General features: G+C 38.9%; 1 protein-coding gene and 1 pseudogene across 1 annotated transcript in view; both read right to left on the minus strand.

The window, feature by feature from the left end:
* LOC102855540 (delta-sarcoglycan-like) overlaps window positions 1-8,329 on the minus strand; it is a gene marked incomplete at its 3' end in the record, with an annotated part of 449,465 nt that overhangs the window by 216,473 nt on the left and 224,663 nt on the right. The window lies entirely within an intron of this gene.
* Window positions 4,720-5,028, minus strand: LOC102846296 (annotated as a pseudogene).

Here is an 8,329-nt window from a genome sequence, read left to right on the forward strand (position 1 = left end):
CACAAGGATCGCCCATTTTGGATAGATTTTAGTAGAGTTATCAGATTAAGACCGACTAGAAGCCAGTATTGGTCATCCACTTTCAAATAGGAGGTCTCTGAAAACCCTATGAACATTAGAGGAACAGGCATAGTTATAGTATTAGAGTAAGAGAACAGATTGGAAGTCAGTCAAATGAGGACAACTAGTGGCAAATACCTTTAATCATTGGAACACAGAATGTACGAAGCATGAATACTGGAAAACTAGAAGTTGTGAAAAATGAAATGGAATGCATGAACATCATTAGTGAAATGAGATGGACCAGACATGGCCATTTTGAATGAGATAATCACATGGTATACTATGCTGGGAATGAAAAACAGAAAAAGAATGGTGTTGCATTCATACTTAAAAAGTCAATTTCAAGTTCTATCCTGATGTACAATGTTGTGATAGGAAATTACCCATACACATTCAAGGAAAACCTGTCAATGTGACTATTGTTCAAATAGACACTCCAACAGCTAAAGCCAAAGAGGAGGAAAGAGAAAATTTTTACCAAATCTAGCAGTTTGAAATTGACCAAACATGCAATCAAGATGAGTTCATGATAATTGGTAAGTAGAATGCAAAAGTTGGAAAAGATGAAGAAAGAATGGTAGTCAGAAAGCGTGAAATTGGTGATAGAAATGAGGCTGGAAATAGAATGATTTTTTTCATGTTCAATGATATCATTGCAAATATCTTTTTTTTACATCACTCATAGTGACCCTATGAACAACAGATTTGAATCTTGCCCTATTCACACTATCCCTGCCATGCTCTAGTCCACTGTTACTGTGTTCATCCATCTTTGTAAGCATCTTCTTCTCTTTCTCTGATCTTCCACCTTTCCCAGCATGATCGCTTTTCCCAAGAAGCCTCTCTTCAACAATATGCTTGAAATAGAAATTACAGGATAAAAAACAAAACCAAACAACCCAAAACCTTGAATTATTCTCAAAACACAGTATGATTTCAAAGTATGATGATCTTTTCCACAATAAATCCAGCTAATATAGGCATTTGAGAATCACTCATCCACAAACTAGAGTAGCAGTTGTGTGCTTTGGGTGGGGCCAACTTTGCCTCAGTTCCAAAAGAAAGTGCATACTGACTTAAATCCACTCGGATCAGCGGGTTCAGCTTAACATAATGGTTGGTTTCTGTAGGGCATATGAAAAAAGGTGGTCCAATCAGAAGTAAGGTCAATATTCTCATGTCATGAGGGGAGAATAGAGGTCTTTCCACTCTGGATACATGTGTAAAATATATTTGGAGCAGCTGCTGCCAATTTGCTCCCATAAGTGAAACCATTTAAAGAGAAATGAAGTCTAGAGAACAACAAAACTAGGAGAATCTAAAAGAATGCAATAAAAATTCCAATCAAGATCTAACTATCTCTGGACTTTTCTATTATCTAACAGCCAAGTACTTGTTCTCTAACCCAGGGAGAGTTGTCAGACAAAAGCATTCTTTGGATAAGTACAAAATAACAAGTGTTTGACAAGTCTCAGTCTAAGAAAATGCCCTCAGCAGAGTATTTCCCTACTAGCTGCTTAGAGGACTCATGGCAGTAATTTGCCTTATTGCTGTTTCAGTCATGGCAATACGGATAGAAAGAATTATTAGGCAAGGCCGCTTAAAGGCTGATCTTTCTACCCATTGGAGCTCCTCCTAGACCACTATACTCATCAAAGTGATAGTCAGAGGCATCTTTTATGATGTGAAATTGTACGACTTCCACATACATGAGTCAAGTATTTATGGATAGTGTTGGAAGAACCAGCCAGTGATCAATGAGTAGGTGACTTGTATCATTCTTAATGTGAATTTTCTACCTTCTCTGCTATTGTGTGCTATCAAGTCGATTCTTTCTTATAATGATCCTCGATGAAGGAAAAGGAATGCTTCTAACAGTTTCCTGTTGCTGCTGCTGCTGTTGTGGTGTGACCTCCAGTTGAAATCAACTCATAGTTGGCCCTCCAGGGAATTTTCAGAGGCAGTAATGGGAATATGGGATCCTTCTCCTGCAGGGCAGCTGGTGAATTTGAACCATGTGCTTTCGTGTTTGTGGTGGAGCTTCTTAGCAGGAGGCTACCAGAGCTTCTTGGGTTTCCTAGGTCATAATATTTAAGAAAATAAATCTCCTGGACTTTTATCCAGTGGAGCTTCTGGTTGAGTTCAAACTACCAACCTCTTGTTTAGCAGATAAGTCATTAACTATTGTGCTATGACAGCTCCTTTTGTGTCTTTAGAAAAACACAATAGTACAAAGAAGGAAAGACTTTCCAGTAAGTCAGGGCTGTTTCCTAATTCTTTTTCATGACTTCTCCACCTCTTCCACCATTGTACTAGGCTATGTGTAGTTTCAGGAACTCTTTGGATTTTGAATACGTGCAAGATATTGTGATAAGGACAAGGGAGTCACGGTAGGAATGAATCTGTCCTAATCTCGAGTCAGTGCTTTGAAATCTAAAGCCAACATCCAAAATGGAAATGTCCAGAAAGGTTGGGTAGGTGATCTTAATGAATGAACTAGATGCCCCGCTTAGAGGCCTGGGGAGTATAGCACCAATATAGGCAGATCAGATAATTTCTAACAAATACTTAATTTCATTTCTTTCAAGTTGCAAAATTTCCTTAATTTTGAATTTTTTTGTTATTTCTCTCAATGCTAAAAACATCAAATTTATTGAATGTGTGGTCTATGCTGAAAACCATTGACAAAACTGGCTGAAATATTAGAAAGGAATATGAGGTAGATATTTATGACTTCCAAGGATTGCTAGTTGGGAAAAATTCATCAAAATAAGGCAGTGGGTGGAGGACTGTGGTTCTTTGTATGGCTTGACAACATACACCAATAGGAAGAAGATGTCAAGAGTGACTATCAACATGGAGTCACATCAAGATTGACACTAAGATTTGTATGGGTCAGAATAGTAGAGGGGAGCAGATGTACTAGTAAAACTAGTAAAACTACCAGTTCTCATAAGGACCTCACTTATGAGAAGTATATCCCCAGGGAAGCCCATTAGGGAGGAAAGACAAGACCTTCCATCATAAATGCCCTTAGAAGAAGGAAGCCACACAAAAACTCCATCTCAACAAGTTGACACTCATAAATTTGAGGATAAATGACGAAAATAATTGTAAGTTCCTGTGAATCCGTCTTGGCTTTATGATAAGAGCTCTTATTCTAACTCTAAACCAGTTGCTAGTAAACTGAGTTAATCCTCACTCATGGTGACCTCATGTGTTACCAAGTAGTACTCCGTCATGGGGTTTATTTACAGTGGCTCATGGAAGCTGAGAGCCAATAAAACCACCAGTCTGATTTACCAATATTTTAGTTAATAGTCAAGTTTTTGCCACCCAAGGATCTTATTCATATTGACAGAGAAGAGAGTTAAGGGTCAGAGATGTACTATAACATCCAAAGTCTATATGACTCATAGAGAGGACCACCTTGCATCTTAATCCTGGACTTCTGACACCAGTCCCCACTGATCCATGCTGTCTCCTCAGATGTACTTCCTGTATTTCCCATCTTTTTATCCTTTATAATTCCCTATGTTATGAGCAAAGTAGTGGAACTCTGACCCAAATATCCCAGAAGTATTTGATTAAAATACTATCGTTTTCTCTGCTAACCATCTGTGTAATGAAAGTATTCCACAGAAAATACTTAGAGAAATGCTGCATTATGTACCTAATGGCATAGAAAATCATTGATTAAAGGTAAATTTCAGTTGCCCTTTAAATGGCATTTTTATTCCTTTGATAAGTGATTTGGTGACACAGTGATGAAAATGATCAAATGCCTACTAAAAAGTCAGTGGTTCAAAATCAACAGCTGTTCTTTGGGAAGGAGCATGGGAAAAGTCTCCTTGGAAGCTCGACAGGCATTGCTATTCTGTTCTATATCGGTTTTCGATGAGTCAGAATCAATGTGATGGTAGCGAATTTGGTTTTTTATTTTATTATTAGAAATTCTGGCCATTAAAACAAAATTTTTATGAAGTAGTTAAATCCTTGACATCATTTTATTTTTGGTCCTGTTAAGTATAGTTTGATTCTGTTCATTATAGAATCCTGAGTTGAATGAGTGTGTAACTAGAATTTTGTTGTACTTGCCAATATAAACTTTCTCAAATTGTGTGATACTGCTATTATTATGAAACTTTTTCATATAGAAATTACAAAAATCTAATGAAACCTAGAGTTCAGAAAATCATATTTCTTGGTTTTCATGGGTTCAATCCATCAACAAAATTTTCAACTTTAGTTAACTTTAGGTTAATTCTTGTTTAATCCCATTCCAAACAACAGATTTTACAATCAGGGTAAGATGAGAGTAATAGAAGTCTACTGGTCCATAGAAAGCGATCTTTTCCCTGTAAATGCAATGTAAAGAATAGTGTCAGATTATTTCCACCCCCCTTATTTTAAAATCAGAGGCCCATTTGCTTACTACAATTATGATAATAAAGGAATGCGATGAGACACACAAGACTAGATATGTCATCTTCTGCCTTCCCAGGACAATTAAGAGGAAGGCTATACATATAAAAAAATCATAGTAATCATGAAGATCATGGTCTTAATTGTAGCCGCAATCACCACTATTTTTTTTTTTTTTTCATTACACTTTCTACGTCAGACGGGTGAGGGCTTTGAAGAACTGGGCCACACTCAGTCCTCCTTGGCAACCGCCTTCCTCATGGTGGCCAGGATATTGCTGAGTTCATCTCGCTTTCTGTTGGTGTGGATGTGTGTTCCCACCTGTTCTTTATGAACTTGAGGGCCCACTTGTCGTTGGAGACCTTGAGCAGCTCCATGGTGCCGCGCTTGTAGGCCACGAAGCCACACACCTCCCGGATCATGTCCCACGAACCTGGTGTGCCTGGAGAGGCGCCCGAGCCCGCACCTCGGCTTGCTCACGTTCTTGTCTACTTTGTTGCCTGTGCTGAGGCCCACGGCCATGAGGTAGCGCACAACCATGGCTGCTTGCTATACTTCTATGGATGCTCCTACTGCTTAAGTGATGTGTCAAACAGTGTATTAACCACTTCCTCTGCTGGTCTAGTGGAAAGAAGCTGCACTGCAATCCGAACAATGCTTGGTTTGAGGCCACCAACGGCTCCATGGAAGAAAAACAGGCAAATATCTGTGTAATTAACTGCCTCTGAAAACGTTGAAAGTGACCATACACTAAATATGGTATTCCTTTTACTCACTATATTTAGTAAATGGTATTAACTGGAATTTTCCAGATGTAGAAATTGACAGTTTTAGGGATAATAAAATGTCAAATACTGGATCTAGAATTTGAATCCAGGTGCATGTGACTCTCTCAGATCCATGTTATTTTCAAAGAATGTTAAAATAGAGCACTTCAACTTTTCATATAATACTCAAAGCCAAACATATTGCTGGAGTCTGATGTGACTCATAATGACACCACAGGGCAGAGCAGAACTTCTCCATAGTGTTTCTAAGGCTGTAAATCTTTGCAGGAACAGAATGCTTTATTGTTCTTCTGAGGAAATGCTGGTGGGTTCAAACTGCTCACCTTTTGGTTTGCATCCCAACACTTAACCCACTGTTCCATTAGGGCTTGTTAAACTATACTGTTGAAAAAAGCCCAAAACAAGAAAAAGGAAAACCACCCCATGCAGCTCTTGATTTGATTCTGACAGATGGAAAGCCTCCATCAGGCCTTGGAGGCTATGCATCTTTACTGGAAGAGACTGTCCATCTTTTTCCTGAGGAACAGATGGTGGATTAGAATCAATAACCTTTTGGTTAGTATTCCAACACCATAACTTACTACATTATCAATGCTTCTTTCAGGACTTGTTTGGTGCTATCACATGGAGTATGACTTACAGCAAACATACACACAACAGACCTGAACCCTGTCCTATCCTGTGCCAGCCTCATCATCTCTGACACACATGAGCCCATTGCTGCAGTCATTGTGTCAGTCTTTCACATAAGGGGTCTTCCTCCCTTTCACTGACCCTCCATTTTTCCAAGGATGGTGTCCCTTTCCAAGGAAAAGCCTTTCCTAACAACATGACAGATGAAGCTTTGCCATCTTGGAGGACTTCTTCGGTGTTATCAAATCCAGTCTGACTCACAGTAACCTTATTAATGAGAGAAAAGCTTTTATTATTATTATTTTTTATGTTGTGCCATCCTCACAATCTCCTCCATGCTTTAGCCTATGGCTGCAAGCCCAATGTGTCAAGTGAGTAATCTAGAGATCATAGTCTAGATCTGATATGACCACAATGCTTTTTAAATAAAGTTTTATTGGAAGTTGCCACACTCATTTGTTTACATATTGTCTTATAGCTGCTTTTGCATTAAAAAATTTTAAATGAATACTTGAAATAGCCTAATGCAATCACTATATTTATTTTGACAAACTTAAGCAATTTTGATAATACTGTATAAAAGTTTGGAAGCAAAAAATAGTTCCCAAACCTTTCATTTTGCCAAAGGGAGGTATAGAGTGTACAAAAGAGGTGGTGGTAGAAAATTGGTTTCTGTTACTATTAGATTATTTCTTAATTTTAGTCTATAAAAGAAATTAGGAAAATTAAGAGAACAGAAGGAATAAAGAGGAGGTAAATTCTTTGGAGAAAAGTGCTGGCATGCTACTGTATTTCTTTTTCTCCCTTGCCTGTTAGATAGGAAGAGAGAAGGCATCTTTCACTCACACTTTACACACTATGAGAGAGATCTTAATGGCACTGCTAAGAATAAAGTTGTTTTTTGTCATTTGAGAGACAGAGCAGACACGGCTGGGCATAAAATAATCTGGTCTTCAGAGGATGGCTAAAGTGAACTTTAGAGCCAAAATGAAAAGCCCACGGTGTGGGCTTCCAATAGCAAGGATGGGGTCTGTGCGTGAGATGGAGCCAGTCTGGTCTTAAAGCTCACCCAAGAGGCTTGCTTGGAGAAAGAGAGGCTCTTCAGCAGAAACAGGCAAGAGAAGCACCACTAGCTACGAAGGGCTGAAGGAGCCATCACAGCAATCAACTACGAAGTGTCAAGTTGATTGAGGTATAACGGTGGCAGCTAGCAGTGCAAGAAACCCACAAAGTCACTCAGGACAGAAAGTATTAACAGAAGGCCAGGGCTTTCTGGAACCAATGATAAAAGTTCTAGTCAAAGAAGAATGCTCTGCCCTTTTATCATTTCTCTATGAAATTAGTTAAACAAGATTGTTTTGGACCTTTAAGTGTAGAGATGCTATCTCATTATCTGAGAGAGAACGGGAAAGTCACAACTCGCAGCACATATTTCATTCAAGGACAGGGCAAAACTGAGCACAGATAGTGGTGGGTCACACTGTATCAGGAGGTATAATCTCGTCTTCTGATTGCACCCCTTGCACAGTGTACCAATTCTACTGTGCTATTATCTAAAAACATACACATTCCTAGAAAAACACCCTATTTTCTGGGTATCGTTCTACTCAATGAGCCTCAACAATATTGAAGAAATCATTAAATGTAAAAACAGAGAGAACTGTGCTTGAAATGCTCTTTCAAACTACTTTCAGTTCATTTAGCACTGACAATAGCATGGGTCTTCCCCGTACTTCCTGAAATTCTCTGAATGCTCATTGTCTAAAATTGCTTTTCCTTGTAATTCAGGGATACTGTGAGCTTCACCAAATCTTCTTTTAGAGCCATAAACTATCTTCTTCTAAAATGGGAATCCTGCTGGGTTCACAGTGCTAAGATCTATTTCTGTACAAATCTGTCACTTAGATTGGCCGTATCAGTTGCTTTGGGTGTGTGTGTTTAAGGCAAAAGAATTTAGCTTACCTATCTGACACCTGATTCAAATTTCTGGATTCTCTGTGAGAGCTGAAGTGGCCAGGATTGGTTCCTTCCTCAGGAGACAATTTTCCTCTACAATGACCCTTATGAAGAAGTTGTGGGTTTATCATCCACCACTTTCCAAGAACAGCCTGTGCACCATTTGTTTAGCTGTGGACACATCAGATTATGCCTCCTTCTCCTGAAGGCTTTGCTTAGTATCTTTTCTCAAGTTTCAGATATGGCTCTTCTGTGTCCTGATTACAAAAGTAATTCCAAATGTCTCATTTTAAAAGTTTTAAACAGGGGAGCTCTGTGGCCTAGTGTCAAGAACCTGCACTGCAATCCCAGAGGGACACAGTTCGAATCCACCAGATGCTCTGCCAGGGAAGGAGGGACAATCTCCTCCTGTACTGGTCAGATCTGATTTGACGGTACACAAAAATAATAAAATAAAATAAACA

Source organism: Elephantulus edwardii, unplaced genomic scaffold (assembly GCF_000299155.1).
Source record: "Elephantulus edwardii isolate Elephantulus edwardi_28Jun2011 unplaced genomic scaffold, EleEdw1.0 scaffold00149, whole genome shotgun sequence".
NCBI lineage: Eukaryota > Metazoa > Chordata > Mammalia > Macroscelidea > Macroscelididae > Elephantulus > Elephantulus edwardii.